This window comes from Hippopotamus amphibius, chromosome 7 (genome assembly GCF_030028045.1).
Source record: "Hippopotamus amphibius kiboko isolate mHipAmp2 chromosome 7, mHipAmp2.hap2, whole genome shotgun sequence".
In the NCBI taxonomy this organism is placed as follows: Eukaryota; Metazoa; Chordata; class Mammalia; order Artiodactyla; family Hippopotamidae; genus Hippopotamus; species Hippopotamus amphibius.
Window position 1 is genome coordinate 53,097,094 of NC_080192.1, and position 16,777 is coordinate 53,113,870.

Consider the following 16,777-nt stretch of genomic DNA (forward strand, 5'->3'; position numbering starts at 1 on the left):
TTTTATTCTTGTCTAAATTCGGGTAAAGAAAAAAAATTAGTTTTGGTTGGGAGTTTTGTGATTATGCAAGGAAGAAGACAAATCTAAGGCTCTGAGCATAAAGTAATGCTTTTTAAAGCAATCTACATATCACTGACAACGTGTGAGAGTCTCAGTTCATCACAGCCCAAAAGTTACTGAGAAAAATTCTGGAATTACCTCTCCCTAGACAATTTCAAAACTGTATTTTGCCTTCAAGTAAACTCAAGAATGGATACATGTATATGTATAATGGATTCATTTTGCTGTACACCTAAAACTAACACATTTTGAATCAACTATACTCTAATAAAAATTTTTAAAGTAAACTCAAGAAACAGATTAGTTTTTTGTTTTGTTGGTTTTGCATGTTTAGATTTTTTTTTTGCTATTCCCTCCCAAACCTATGATTTTGAAATCATTTTTTAAAAAAGTAAACCTATGTCTACAATTTATGTTGTTTTAAATAAAGTGCCAGTTAAAAAAAAAAAAAAAAGCAAATAAGACATGGTTTTTGCTGCCTGTGGGACTAGTATGTAACCACTTTATTAAACTTGTTTTTACCTGGGCACTGTTAAAACAGTTTAACACCTCTGGATTTGATAAAACTTTGAGCTCCTCCCAGGCCCTAATTCTCAAAAGAGAGTAGTACAATTATTTTAATGTGGCCTCAGATGGAGATAATGCCTTGTCACTTGAGATAAGTAGTAAAGTATTTAGCCACAATCCTGGAAAATTTGGAGTAACTCTCTATGCTGCCCTCAACTTGAATACCTATTTTAAATACTTTTTTTCTGTCTTTCTTGGCCAGTAGGATGTATTTTATGGGTAAATGGAATAGGGAATTATCAGAGTTATCAGAGTCCCAGCAAGGAATTAGAGGAAATTCCAAAGATATAGAAGTCAGTTTCCTTTTTAAGATATTTATTACTTCTGCTACTTTATTTTTAGAACATTACTGGGGAATTTGAGTTTAAAAGGTATATTGAATGAGCTATAATTACAGCAATGGACTGCAGAGGTTTTCTTTATTTCTACAGTTGATACAACTGTAGAAAAATTGATAGACTTAAAGCTGATAGACTGAAGAAGTTGACACAACTGGCAACTTTTTAAAAGCAATCCTCAGAGGATACAATTCTTCTCATAAAGACAAGAAAATGTATGTGTGTGTGTGGTTGTGTGTGAGAGAAAGAAAGAAAGAAGAGGCGGGGTAGGGAGGCTGAAATCTCAACAAACAGGAGGAAATGGCAGATGTGACAGAAACAGCTAGCTTAGAACTATTTTTAAGATAGTCTTTAAAATCTACTACCAAATCCCTCTACCAACTAGCAACCTCTCTTCTAGGGCTTCTCCAGTAAGGAGCAGCTTTTTCTGTTTAGCTGAGCACTTGCTGACCTACTTGATTATTCTTTTTTTTTTTCATGGATTATTAATTTATTGTACACTTTGTAAAAAGTCCAAACACACACATCTTGTGCCCCCCCATTAGGGAAAGGGTTCACATCTTTCTTAATTTAGACCTAGCCGCCTTTTAAACTAGGCCGTATTACTTGTTCTTATACCCTTAAGATGCTTCTCTCCCCTCAATTATTTATATCTCAACTACAAAAATGGAGTTGCAAAGGGTGTATATAAAGATAGAGATTTTTCTTACTCTTGTTATAGTAAAAACAACTCAAGGTGACGAAAGAACCATGAGAGTAAGAAAGGGGGAAATTACCTAATGAAGGGTTGGAATGTCTGTTACCTGTCACTGCAACTGGCACCTACCCTAGGGACACGGCACATGGAACAGTGGGACAGCATGTGCCAGGCCACTGCTTACACAGGCTCCAGGAGGCACGTGATTCCTGCACCCTTTCTTAAATACTAAATAGGAGAACCCAGTACTTAGATCTACTGACTCTGAGGTATTAAATGCATAAAGATGAGTTATGTCCAAGTACCATGCAATAGAAATACTTTTAAACCAACATGGTTAAGTGTTAAGATCTTTAGAAATCAAAATATTTATTCACATAATTTTAAACTAAAGTCAAAGGTAGTAAATCTTCTATGGTAATGATTTGAGTGCAAGTGATGCTGGCTTCCTTCACATTCACGACCTTGCTTCAGTTGTTCTTGAACAAGCAGGTGCAGCTCTGAAGGAGGGAGACGTTGTTCCTGGCATGCTTTGTTTCCAGTTCAGACATTTCAATCAGGTTCTTCCTAAATGCTGCCGCTCTCATTCATTTGAAATTGATTAGCTCTTCTTTTGCAGATTCAGAAAGCTGTTCAAATTTCTAGTGGCATTCCTGCTGGTGGGCCTCAGCCAGCTTGACGTTTTTGCTTTTTAACCAGGCCTTATCCAACGCTTTGTTTGAATTCTCATAGTCAATGAGGGCTTTGGTGCGTCTGTATAAGAGATCCTTAGCAGCTTCTATGTTGAGCATGTAGTACCGGAGGAGCTCTGTCAGCTTTAAGTCTTCATCTGAAGAGACTCGACTCTCTACTTTCCTAAGTTTTTCGAATAGCTCGGCCACCTTCAATAGGTACTTTTTGATGACTGTAGGCTCTTCTAAAGCCAGGCTATGCACGCAGGCTGCGGTGTGAATGTAATCGTCCACTACATTTTTATGAGATCTGGTCATCCTGTCAGCCTTTGCACAGGAATCCTTGATCCTATTATAATAGTTAATGAGGAAATTCTTTTCTTGCTCAAAGAAGTCATCTACCTCCTTAACTCTTGAAAAAAGGACTTCATCAGGACTTTTCACCACACTTTTGAAAAAGCCACCAAACATCTCTTTGGCATTTTTCTGCCTAACACTTAGATCTTGATCATATTCCAGGAAAACATGAAAGTTGCGATCTTTACTGAGAACAGGGTGAGAGGAGAGCCGCTGAAGAAAGACTTCGTGGGAAGACACAGTGTTCTTAAAGACCGCGAGGTAGTCAGCTTCCAGCTCTTGCTTCACCTTGGCAAATTCTTCTTTGGTCATAGACCCTTCGCCCTCCCCCATCTTTGAGAGAAGATGCAGAAAGTCCGGCCTTACAGGGGCGGGTAGTCTGTATTTTCAGTAAGAGTGTCAGGTAGCCACACGAAGTCTTAAGGTTGCCTTGTAACAGAAAACTCCGGGCTCTGCAACGTGCGCAGCGTGGTCTTGGTGTGCACTGTAAATTTGACTTTATCTCTCTCACTGAGTGCATCAGGTATGTCAATCTGAAGCAAGGGATCAACGTTCAGATCCGCTGACACAGACCTCAGCCTCGCTCCAGGCCATGCGGAAGCCGCCACCGCAGGGCCACCACGGGGACACAGAGCCCAGAATACTCTCCGAGTGAGGCTCCTCTTAAGAAACTCGATTATTCTTTTGATGCCCTACTGAGGTAGCTGAGGAGCTATTTCTAAGTCCATGTTGTGATTCATGGAAAGGGATTAAAAGAGTGCATTCATCATGCCTTTAATTCTTTAGTTTGCCTCCAAATTATTCCCAGAAATATTTTAAAAGCAAGAAAATATTCCCTTAAAAATCAAAAGGATGAAGTCTTAGTAAGTAAGCAAGAAACTTTTGAAAGAGTATGAACATTTCCCTATTTTATATTGCTCATATTTCTGTACACACTACACACACACACACAGCCAAAAACAGAAAAAAATACACAACAGTGTTTTCCAAAATTTGCTCCATGGAAAACCAATTTCTTATGCTAAACAGTGGTTTTATATATATATATATATATATATATATATATATATATATATGCCATTTCAAGATCATAAAATGCTCACATTAAAAAAAAGTCAAACAGATTTCTTTACTACAGGCTGTCTCAATCTGTAATATTAAGATTGTGAAACTCCTATGATAAAATATGTAGCTGTAATGGGATAAATCCAGTTCCCATTACAAAAAGAATTTTCTAGAATACAACTTGAGGTATGACACCAAGCTTCCATTCTATCAATTTAAACAGGAAAACACACTCTCATTTTTTCTGGGATTTCTCCCTACTCCCTGGAGCTGGGATATAGTTTTGGAATCTCAGGCAGTTGTGATGCATGCGTGGAGACAGAGGCAAGGACAAGGTCGGGAAATCACACAAATCTAGCCCTACTCACCACAGGTCATCAATACACAGCAGTTGATATTGAATTATAAATCACTCTCTTCTTTTGCTTCTTGGGGAATGCTTCCAAGGTTAAACTGAGGCCCGGGAATATTTCATAAAGTTGCCCAAGGCCCCCTCTGCTTAGATATGCCAAGAATGATTTCTCAGGTTTTCCTACTCCCTTTCTTTTTCTTCTGCCCAGTTTAGGTAAAACTCTTTCTTAGTTGGGCTGGAGGAGAAGAGGTGGGGATGAGAATAGCGTAACACCTACTCTCAGTGGTATCTTGGAATCAGACAAGCTCATGAGTGCCAACTGTTAAATATTCAGGAATTTTGCAAGAACTTATACTTGACTTTGGTAACTTGACATTGGCCATGGTATAAGTATTTATATCATGGGAATCAATAAATGCCCCAAGTTAAGGCTTCCTGCCCTCTTCCTCCATAGAGAGCTGGTTGTTAAACATTTCTCTGCAACCCACTGCATTCTCCCCTTTCTCCAATCCCCTTTCAGCTTTTGGTCAAACACTTAAAAGATTTGTAGACTATTTTTATTTCTATCCTACTTCATGTCCCACTCCCAAGCCAAATGAAGTGTAGCTGGCTATTGTTTAAATTGGTGAAAGAAACAGGGAACAGGAGAAAGATAGGAAGAACATTAAACATAATTTAATACTTTCAGCTACACAATAATTTCCAAGTTTATGTAATCAAGGGACCTAATTTTCTAAGAGAATGTTGATATTCTTTAGTAATTAATTCATGAAAAAAGTTTAAAACTGTGCATGCTCACAGACAGCTCAAGATTATAAAGAATATTTAAGTATAATCAATGAATTAAAGAAATTTTGCAAATTCATACTCTACTCTTTGAACCCAATTTTCAGTAGGAATGAAAATAACAGAAACCAACAAAGATAATATTACTCATTTCTTTTTCTAACACCTTGGCTCGATGGGGGTATTCACATTCATTCAACAAACAAATATTAAGTGCTAATATTTCAGGCATTATTGTAAACACTGAGGATACAACAATGAACAAAACAGATCAGACTCCTAAAGAGATGTTCTTTCTATGAGACTAAAGAGTTTTCAGCTCCTATTCTCTCCTCTTCCCAGTTATCTCTTTATACAGACTTAGGGGGTGGGGAGTGGGAGGGAGTATATACAAGCTTTCTAGCTAAACTTGTATCTTGGACAGCTCTCATTTCATCAGTGAGAAACACTATATCCAACACTAATAAACCTGCCAGTGTCAAAAGGTACAAATGAATATTAAATGCATAACACTATGTGAAAGAAACCAGCTGGGAAAGAGGATACTGTATGATTCCAATTACATGGCATTCTGGAAAAGACAAAATGATAGCAATGGTAAAAAGATCTATGCTTGCCTGAAATTTAGGGGTGGGGAGAAGAAATGAATAGGGGAGGCACAAGGGGTGTTTTAGGGTAGTGAAACTATTCTGTATGGTACTTCAGTGTTGGATAGATGGCATCATACACTTGTCAAAACCCATAGAACTTTATAGTACAAAGATTGAACTTTAGTATGCAGTTTTTGAAAAATCATTTAGACGGTTGGGGGATCCCAGGATGAAATGCAGAATTTGAAAAAGCAATCTAATTGTATTACAAATGTATGAAACAACTTCACAGAAGAGGGGTAGGGAAAAAGATGCTGACATAAGTAATTTTGGAGATGAACGGAACCTGTAATATTAAAGGCAAAAGAAACTATGCATCTGAATATACGTTCATTGTTAAAGTTTCTTCCTATGGGAGTATAGGTTAACAATTCAAATAGTTTATACATATACTCTGAGATTGGACAGTTAAGTGAATAGATGGCAGATTGTGGGAAGCAGGTTTCTCACTGTTGGGGTGGGAATTTACAGATGGGTAAGTAGAGGCGACAATGTTCTATGTGATAATAGATTAGACTTGGAGACATCAGTATGAAATCATGTTTACTGTAATATCAATACAGATATATATATAGAAATATGTATATACACAGGTTAATATATACATAAATATTTCTTTGCTCTGTCAGCAGAGAGGGTCTAGAAGCAGTATCACCCCAGAAGAAGTAAGCACATCTCACACCCAGATTTTTGTTTCTAATACAATTTTCTGGAAAAAAAAGCAACTAGGGATCCTTGGAGACATGTTTAATATTAAGGACTGAGGCAATAAATATAGAAGGTGAGCCTGGAGCATTTTATAGTGCCAGAAAGTAGAAAAGTGCTCCAAAAATTAAAAATTTTAAACTCTGACCTATATTGATGGGGATATGTCAAAGGGATACAGGAGGGCAACAAAATAAAGTTACTGAAATTATAAGCCAACATGTAAAATAATATCTGTGAGTCTGTACTAATATAACTAAATGATTGAATAAATTAGTTGGGGAAAAGAGACAAACCTCCCAAACAGAAAATTCCAAATAATTTATGTAGGTACTGCACCTTCAATGAGGTAGAGCATAACTCCTCACCCCTTCAGTGTGGTGCCCTCCTTCCAAAGAGTACAGTATGGAAAAGGGGAAAAAAGAGTAACTACAATTGAGAATCCTGGCAAATACTACTTAAGCCAGGTGAGGTACTGTTTTACAATAGTAATGCACAATGAATTTTATAAGAAAGTAACTACACTGAAAATTAAAGGAAGATTGTACTTTCTGGTTGCAAACTTTACGAAAATTCATTCAGCATCTCAGGAAATTACTTCCTCAAGGGCAGCACCATTTATTTTTGTGAAGCACTGATGTCACATACTTTCAGTCTGAATTTCTAGCTGTTACATTCATATGGGTATTAACATACTGTCTACATAAAAAAAATGCACAACATGAGAGTTGCGAGTTTAGTTTTATTTGGGGCAAAATGAGGACTGCAGCCCAGGAGACAGAATCTCAGATAGCTCTGAGAAACTGTTGCAAAGAGGCAGGGGGGAAGATCAGTATATATGTGCTTTTGGTGAAAGAGAAAAATATGCATTCAAGCACATATTGTTTACAGAAGGCTTCTGCTAGTCTCATGCAGGTTACTGCTACTCATAAGGAGCAGATGTCACCATGGAGGATTTTAGCATTTTTCTAGATATGAGGAGACACAAGAATCTGTCTCATAAAGTTGGCTTCTGAAAATATGTGTCTATCTAAAGACGTGTTCTGCCAGGTTTTCACAGAGCACAAAGTGCCTCATTTCAGCTCTCCACCCTGAACATCTTTCTGGGGGGCACTGTCAGTCAACAGCTGCAGCAGCACATGATTTAATCTTTGTAGAGGTAGATGGCAAATGCCAACAGTGAGCGCCAATTGTAGTTGACAATAATTTTTAGCCCATGTTTTATAATATAAAATATAATTTTAAAATTTCAGTAATATTTACTTGAAAACTGAAATTGAAGTTTATTATTTCAATCACAGACATTTATCAATATGTCTACTCTACCAACACAATTTTCTAACAAAGAAATGAATCAAGACTAAGTAAACTGTTTTTTAAAGTCTTATAAGAATAAAGATCTTATTTATTTTAGAATAATACAATCAAAAAGCATAGTAAGCCATATAATATTAAAGACATAATCTTAATGGCTATACAAAAGGTTATGGTTTAACAAAAAGAATACAAATCAAATCTTTTTTTTGGAACAATAATAGTATTTTGAGGAGAATCAATGACATGTGAAAGATACCAAAAGTCAGCTGTGCCATGAAAAGCAGTTGTGGATATTTGATTTATAAATGTATAAAGTGGAATGAAGTTTTATTATTTGCATATAATTATCATATGGTACAAACAATCATAGAAAAAATGTCATTTTTTAAATGATGGGGGCTTCCGTGGTGGTCCAGTGGTTAAGAATCTGCCTGCCAATGAAGGGGACATGGGTTCGAGCTCTGGTCCGGGAAGATCCCACATGCCAAGGAGCAACTAAGCCCTTGCGCCACAACTACTGAGCCCATGAGCCACAACTACTGAAGTCTGCTCACCTGCAGCCTGTGCTCCACAACAAAAGAAGCCACCACAATAAGAAGCCTGCACACTGCAATGAAGAGTAGCCCTCACTCTCCGCTATTATAGAAAGCCCGCCTGCAGCAATGAAGACCCAAAGCAGTCAATCAATCAATCAATAAGCAAATGATGGACCTTAGCTAGAAAGGGGTTGTCTATATTAAAACACTTAAAATTCTTTTATGGAAAAATTCCCTTTTTTCAATTTCATTATTTGTGTATAAAGATGCACAGCTATAGCTAGCTGACAATGTGGATTTTAACCTTTACAAAAAGTAGCATCAAATTCTTTAGCATTTAACTGCATACTCATCAACAAGGTGTGGTTGGCAAGAATCTTTGTGAAAGTCTTCATGAATGAAAGAATGCTGTTAGACGTTTTATTAAGTTGAGGGCAATCCCTTGAATAATAGGTAATTTTATAAACTGACCATTGACATAAAGAGTTTTAATATTATCCTACACATGGAAGCAAAGTGGCTGCACATGGAAGTAAAACAGAAATTGTTTAATGAATTTTATTCAGTATTAGATACTACTGTAGAATTTTTTAGTTCAAAGATTACCATTAAACATTAAATTTTAAGTACTATAAGTGATAGAGTATATTTTTTAGATATATTTGAAATGGTAAATGGCTTACTTAAGCTGCAAGAAAACTAGGGAAATTAAAGTAAAAAAATTATCATGAGATCTATTAACAAACATTTAAAAATAATCTTGATCATTGATTATTTTCAATTCTTGCTTTGCAAGAGTTGAGAAAAAGAACAGGCTTAAAGATACCAATTTGAAAATATTACTCTTATTTGTACACTATTTTTAAAGAATAATGATTAGATTTAAAGATTTCTGTGGACGGCACAACCTCCTATTGAATCACTAAGTTCTTTGAAAAAGATTTGGGACACCTTAGCCATCTTTTATGTACAACTTTGGTGGGGGGAGTAAAGAGGCTGAAATATAGTTATCACACAGTATCTGCAAGGAACTGGTTCCAGGACCCCCGGAATACTAAAATCCACAGACGTGGAGGCCACAGACAGGAAGCCCGTGGATATGGAGGGCTGTACTTATTTTAGTATTTCATATTTCATATTTAATGTAGCTACTTCAAAGACAATGCAATCATTTGCAAAATAGTAACTTGCCATTTTGCTGAAAACATTTAAAATGCAAATATCTCCTATGAGTTTATTAATAAAGATTGCTTTTAAAATACTTCATTTTGCTGTAATATCATATATTTTGAAATTTCATAGTTATAATAAGAATATTATGTTGTAAAAATTCTATATTGAAATTGTTTTATTAAATTTGGGGGCTGGCCACTGTTTTTTGCTCTTACTCTATAGGACTATTGCAGAAATTTTCTATAGTCTCTTTTATTCCTATATATTTTTCCAAGACAACCCTCTATGCACCACCATCTTTTGAAGAATTTGGTATTTGAGATCCTTTGCAAAGACTAGAGACTGGCTGACTGAAAATCTGGACAGTGCCTTTGATTTCAGGCCCTGACCCCTTCTAAACCAGCCCTAACAATTTCTGTCCACCCTGCACACCACAACCCACCTCATACACATGCTCATAAACACCTCTCGGTGCCTTTCTATGTATAAGAAAATAGCCTGAAAGAGGAGAATGTGAAAAGAGAGAAGTGCAGGAGAGTCCCCTGCAGTATTAAGGACCAACTAGAGGTCAGCAGAGTAAAAGGAACATGACACCAGTTCGTACGATTATTTTTTCCATCCCACCATTAGCTGCTTGGGTCCAGCCAGAATTAAAGGGGAGTCAAATTAACCAAGGTTTGGATTTTGCAGAAGTTTCTAACCTTGCAATAGTGGGTCAAGGGAACCGAGGCTGTGTACAACCGATTAGAGTGAGTATAATAACTGTGCTTACTGTTTACAAGTTGTGGCATCACTGTCCTTGTATTTTCCATGCCCCAGAAGCAACATCAGTTCCAGAGGATTTGTGTCTATGCCCCCAAAACAGAACTCATTCTGCCACTTTCAAAATTAAATATCTATTTTTGTAGGATGTGAGGAGGAGACTGGTGTTTATGTTAGCAGTGAGCGCTGAATTTGTTTGTGTCTTTATGTATGTGACCTACACAAATAAATTTTCACCAATAAAATCTCATATTTTCATATAAGAAATAAGAATTTTGTTGTGAAGGTCTTTTAGATAAGGTCACAGGACTATTCTTTAGCAAGCTTCTTGGCAGACAGTCAGCAGTTGAAGGCAATAGAAACCTCAATCTCATTCTTTATTTCACAAAACAGGGATTTGTTTTGATTTCAAAGCAAGTAAGCCAAATAAACAGGCCAAGACAATGCCACCTTTTATGTTTGAGGACAATGCTGCTCTAAATGATTTAGTTTAAGGTCATCCCACTGGTTAGATGATCTCCAAGTTTCTCTTTAGAGCCCAGTTACACCTCATTGGGAGCTTCCAGTAATAAGGTCTCTTAGCCAGCCACCTAATGGCTTTAGTTTTTCAAATGCTGCAATGGTCAATGCTTTGGCAAAATAAGCACAAAATAAAAACACTTTTGGGACTTCCTTGGTGGCGCAGTGGTTGGGAGTCCACCTGCCAATGCGGAGGACAAGGGTTTGAGCCCTGGTCTGGGAAGATTCCACATGCTGCTGAGCAACTGGGTCCATATGCCACAGCTACTGAGCCCACATGCTGCAACTGCTGAAGCCCATGCACCTAGAGCCTATGCCTTGCAGTGGGAAAGGCCACTGCAAAGAGAGGCCTGCACACCCCAGTGAGGAGTGGCTCCTGCTTGTTGCAACTAGAGAGGGCCCACACCAGCAGCGAAGGCCCGAAGCAGCCAATAAATAAATAAATAGAAATAAAAATAAGTTAATTCATTTCAAAAAACAACTTTTAATCTATGAAATGGGGAGGGGGTTCACTTTGATTATTCAAAAGCAATTTCGATTTTCAGTTAAATCTACTAATGCATGAAGCAGCAGGAAAAAGATTTAAAAAACTGAAGGGACCTACGATCTGAAATTTATCAGCTGAAACAGAGATAGCTTGAGGGAAGGACAGGATAAAAGGATTCTACATCAGAAAATTTTGACAGAGGTGGCACATTTGCCATAAACAAAAAATTATCCTAGAAGAAAAATTGAAATTATTTCAGAATGAATTATTCAAGTGGTACCTAAAAGTGGTTATTAAATCAGCCATTTAAAATTGAACTTACTAATCATGTCAGTCAAACACATAGTCAAATACTTTTACTTTTTTTTTCCATTTGACCATGAGTAGTATGCAACATGAAACAAAAAATGCTATTTCAGGGGAAAAGAAGAAAAATTATAGTCAACTTCTATACAGTCTTTCAGGTGAATGGTTCTTTTGTTTGGGAGATTCATAGACCTTTTTAAATTATGCAAAGAATGCCCAAAAACCTACATAGGGAGTAGTAAGGCAAACAACAGATAAACATCTCTGCATATTAAAGTGTTATGACATCTGTAATTTACTTTAAAATATTTCAGCATAGACAGAGTGACATTATGTACTAGTAAGGCTAAAATATAACTTGGGCACATTCAGATGTTCTAATCAGGATTTCTCACTGAAGTGATGGAAGAGAGCAGGGGAGACAGCTAAACTTCTATCAAAAAGGCCATGCATTCCAGAGGGAGCTACTATAAGCACTTTGGTGACCTTCTCTGATCAGCAACTGACATTTTGTTAAGGAGCATAATGGTGAAATGTGTAATTATCAGCATAAACGAAGTTAAGAATAGACTCTCACCAGTGAAAATAGTACTATTCAAGATAGGTAAATTGGCTAAACAACTTCATTAGCACAGGGATTGGCAGACTAGGACCTACAGGCCAATTTTGGGCCCATTAGTTTTAGACCTCTTAGTTTTAGACCTTAGTTTTAAGCCTGGGAGCTAAAAGTAGTCTTTACAGTTTTTAATGATTAGAAAAAAAATTTTAAAGACTCTTTCATGTCGTGTGGAAATTATACAAAATTAGTTTCAGGCAACCATAAAAAAAATCTTATTAGAACACAGCCACAATCATTAGTTTGTGTATTTTCTAGGGCAGGGATCAGCAAACATTTTCCATAGAGGGTAAGAGAGTAAATACTTCAGGCTTCACAGGGCAAACTGTCTCTGTCACAACACTCGATTCTGCTATTGTAGAATAATGACAGATATACATAATACAAAAAATGAATTGGTGTGTCCCAATATAACTTTATTCTGTAAAGGTGGGCAGGGTTTGGCCTGTGGGCCATAATTGGCCAACTCAAGGTCTATGGCTGCCTTTGCAATACAATGACAGAGTTCAGTAGTTGCAACAGAGACCAAATAGCCTACAAAGCCTAAAACATTTCCTATTTGGCCCTTTACAGAAAAAGTTTGTCAACCCCTAACTCTAGAATATAAGCTCCACGAGATCAGGGACCTTGGCCTCCCTATCTATAATTATATTCCCCAAATTTATTAATGGGACAGTGTCTGGAAATTGGTAGGCATTTGAATTATTTATTAAGTGAATGAATGAATGAACAAATATAAACATACACTGCTGTGCCTGAAAACTCACTATCCCACCATGCAGTTTATTCCATTTTGGAACAGGCTTGTGTTTTGCCTTACAGTGAGGCTGAAATCTGTCTCCCTACAGCTTTTACCCAAGATGCCAATTATGCACTCCTCTGCTACTCATAAAATCCTAATCTGGGAAGGCAATGAATCAAGAGGGCAACTTTGGTTGTTCCTGATTTTACTCTCCCTCATGAGAGGAATGACTAATAACTATTCAAGAATAAGACACCACTGAGAGAATCCTAGAATACAGATGTGAGGCTGAAACAACCCCCTGTACCACAGAGACCAAAATGGACTGCTTTAGAAAGTAAGAGAAGTGGCTACACATTGACTGCACTGCCCTTCCTCCAGGCCAGGGCAGCACCATGCAGAGAGCCCTCCCCTGAGCCTCTGGCTCCTCCAGTGGGAAAAGAGAACTTAGTGGGGACAATCTGTCCTCCCCAGAACTGCGGGTCACTTTGTGGGAGCCCCTACTCTGATCTCACATCACGGGGATGGCAGGGGAGTCTGTGGGGCTCAACCACTGATCATCTGACTGCGATGGAGAAGTGAGGAGGTATTTGCAATAGTCACCATATGGTTCTTGGATGACTGAGTTTATACCTGCAGTGCCTAATTCGTGGTCCCAGCCAGTGGCCTTGCTCACCTGCAGAATTAAGTCGGGGCACATTCTGGCCAGGGAACTCTGTGGGGTGCAGATCTTCTTGATTCAGATCCTCTAAGGAGGAGTTTTGCTTTCCCTAGAACCCAGTTTGCCCAAGCCCAGGCAAAGAGCTGAATCACAGCCCCACTCACTATGGAGAGTGTCTTCTGGCCCCCTCTGCCCAGGAGGGCTGAAGACAATTCCTAGAAGCTGTGCAGTCCAGAAGCACTCAAGCCAAAAGATGGGCAGGCAGAACTGATAGTTTGCAGAACAAAGCCAGTGGCCCTGGTTGGTCAGGAAACTTGGGGTGTGGGTTGGCTTGAGTTAAGACAACAAGCTAAGAACCTCATCAGTTTCAGAGCTGCTTCTCCCACTGTACCCAGGCAGGGAATCTAATTTGCAGCCCCATTCATTGCTGAATACAGCCTAAAGCACATCCAAACAGAAAACCTAACCAGAGAACATAGGAAGCTGCAGAATCCTCCAACAGCTTCACGTACAGTTGTGCTTTAACAGAGCACAGCCTGTGATTTCCCCCATCTGCGGAGCAACACCGGTGGTCTCATCTGACGAGGGCATTCTCATTGGTGGTCTCACTTGACACTCTGGCCTAAACAACAAGCTGTATGGGCCCTGGGTCCCATCCTGCTGCCTCTGCCAGGGCAGGGAAATTAATTCATAGCCCCATTCACTACTGAATATAGTACCCAGCCCTGACCATCTAATAAGCCTAACCAGAGAATCCAGACAACCACAGAGCCCATCCTACAGCCTCATTTGGGTAGGAAACCAAGCTAGCAGTCCTATCCAAATGTTCTTAGCCAGTGGCACACCACATCCCTGTCCTCCAAGCTCAAACAATTGCCTTGTCCAAAAATAGACCATAAAAGCAGGCCTCACCTGCCCAAGGACATTGCCAGCAGGCCCAATCAGAAACCCAAAATGTGCTGACTATGAAGAACCATCTCTGACAAAGCAAGCCTATAAAGTCTGGAAGAGGAGCCTGATTAATTAAATGCATGGATACCAACATAAGGAATCAAGAATCACAAAAAATCAGGTAAGTAAGATACCACCAAAGGTAACTAATAAAGTTCCAATAATTGACCCTAAAGAAATGGAGATCTATGAACTGTCAGATGAAGAATTCAGAATAATCCTCTTAAAGAAGTTTAGTAAACTACAAGAATACACAGGCAGATAGCTAAAAGAAATTAGGAAAATGATGCATGAACAATACAAGAAGTTTGACAAGGAAATAGCAATCATAAAATAAAGATATTAACAGAAGTCCTTGAGTTGAAAAATAAAATATAGTAACTGAACTAAAGAATTCAATAAAGAGTTTCAAAAGTAGACTCAATCATGCAATAGACAGATAGCAACCTGGAGGAATAGGACATTGGAAATTATCCTATCAGAGGAGCAAAAAAACAAAAAAAAAGGAGAATGAAAAAGAATGAAGTTAAAGTAGGTCAGACAGAGAAGGACAAATATTGTATGGTATCACTTACATGTGGAATCTCAAAAAATGGTACAAATGAACTTATTTATGAAACAGTCACAGATATAGAAAAGAAACTTATGGTTACTAAGGGGGAAAGGGGGAGGAGGGATAAATTGGGAGATTGGGATTGACACACACTATTATATATAAAATAGATAACTAATAAGAACCTACTGCATAGCATAGGGAACTCTACTTAATACTCTGTAATGACCTATATGGGAAAAGAATCTGAAAAAAGAGTGGATATATGTGTACATATAACTGAATCACTTTACTGTACAGCAGAAACTAACACAACATTGTAAATCAACCATATTTCAATAAAAATTAATTTTTAAAAAATGAAGAAAGCCTGTAGGAATTATGGGACATAATGAAAAGAAATAATATTCACATTATGGGAGTTCCAGAAAGAGAAGAGGAAGAGGGACGAGAAAGCATATTTAAAGCAACAATGGCTGAAAACTTCCCAAACCTAGGGAGAGACATAGACAAGCAGATCCACGAGGCCCAAAGGACCTCAAATAATTTAAACCCATATAGGACTACATTGAGACATATTATAGATAAATTGTTAAAAGAAAGAATTTTAAGAGCAGCAAGAGAGAGAGAAAAAAAAAAAGAAGACATATACAAGGAACCCCATAACTCTATTGGTGGATTTCTCAACAGAAAATTTTCAGACCAGGAGAGAATGGGAGGACATAGTCTAAATACTCAAAGACAATAAGTGTCAACCTAAGAATTCTATACCCAGCAAAGGCGTCCTTCAGAAACAAAGTCAGCAGAAGAAAGGAAATACAAAAGATTAGAGCAGAAATAAATGAAATGGAGAACAGAAAAAGAATAGAAAAGATTAACCAAACTAAAAGTTGGTTCTTTGAAAAGATAAACAAAATTGACAAACAGTTAGCTAGAATAACCAAGGAAAAAAGAGAAAGGACCCAAATCAGCAAACTTATAAATGAAAAATGAGACATTGCAACTGATACTGTAGAAATTCAAAGGATCATAAGAGGCTACTATGAACAACTATACACCAACAAACTGGACAAGCTAAAGTAGATGGAGAAATTCTAAGGAAAATGCAACTTACCAAGATTGAATCAGGAAGAAATAGAAAATGTGAATAAACCAATTGCTAGCAAGGAGATTAAATCAGTAATCAAAAATCTCCCAACAGAGAAAATATTCACCAATGACAAAGCATTAATCTCCAAAATATACAAGCAGCTTATGCAGCTCTATATCAAAAAAACAAACAACCCAATCCAAAAATGGGTGAAAGACCTTAATAGACATTTTTCCAAAGAAGACATACAGATGGCCAACAAAAATATGAAAAGATGCTCAACATCACTAATCATTAGAGAAATGCAAATCAAAGCCACAGTGAGATATCACCTCACACTGGTCACAATGGCCATCATCAAAAGAATCTAGAAACAATAAATGTTGGAAAGGGTGTGGAGAAAAGGGAACCCTCCTGCACTGTTGGTGGGAATGTAAATTGGTACAGCCACTATGGAAAACAGTATGGAGGTTCCTTAAAAAACTAAAAATAGAACTACCATATGACCCAGCAATCTCACTACTGGGCATATACCAAGAGAAAACCATAATTCAAGAAGATACATGTACCACAATGTTCATTGCAGCACAATAGCCAAGACATGGAAGCAACCTAAGTGCCCATCAATAGATGAATGGATAAAGAAGATGTGGCACATATATGCAATGGAGTATTACTCAGCCATAAAGAGGGAATGAAATTGAGTTATTTGTAGTGCTATGGATGGACCTAGCGTCTGTCACACAGAGTGAAGTAAGCAAGAAAAAGAAAAAAAAAAATACTACATGCTAACTCATGTATATGGAATCTAAAAGA

General features: G+C 37.7%; 1 pseudogene; it reads right to left on the minus strand.

Moving 5' to 3' along the window:
- Positions 1-2,195: 2,195 nt before the first annotated feature.
- LOC130857616 (sorting nexin-5-like) lies at positions 2,196-13,406 on the minus strand (annotated as a pseudogene).
- Positions 13,407-16,777: the final 3,371 nt, after the last annotated feature.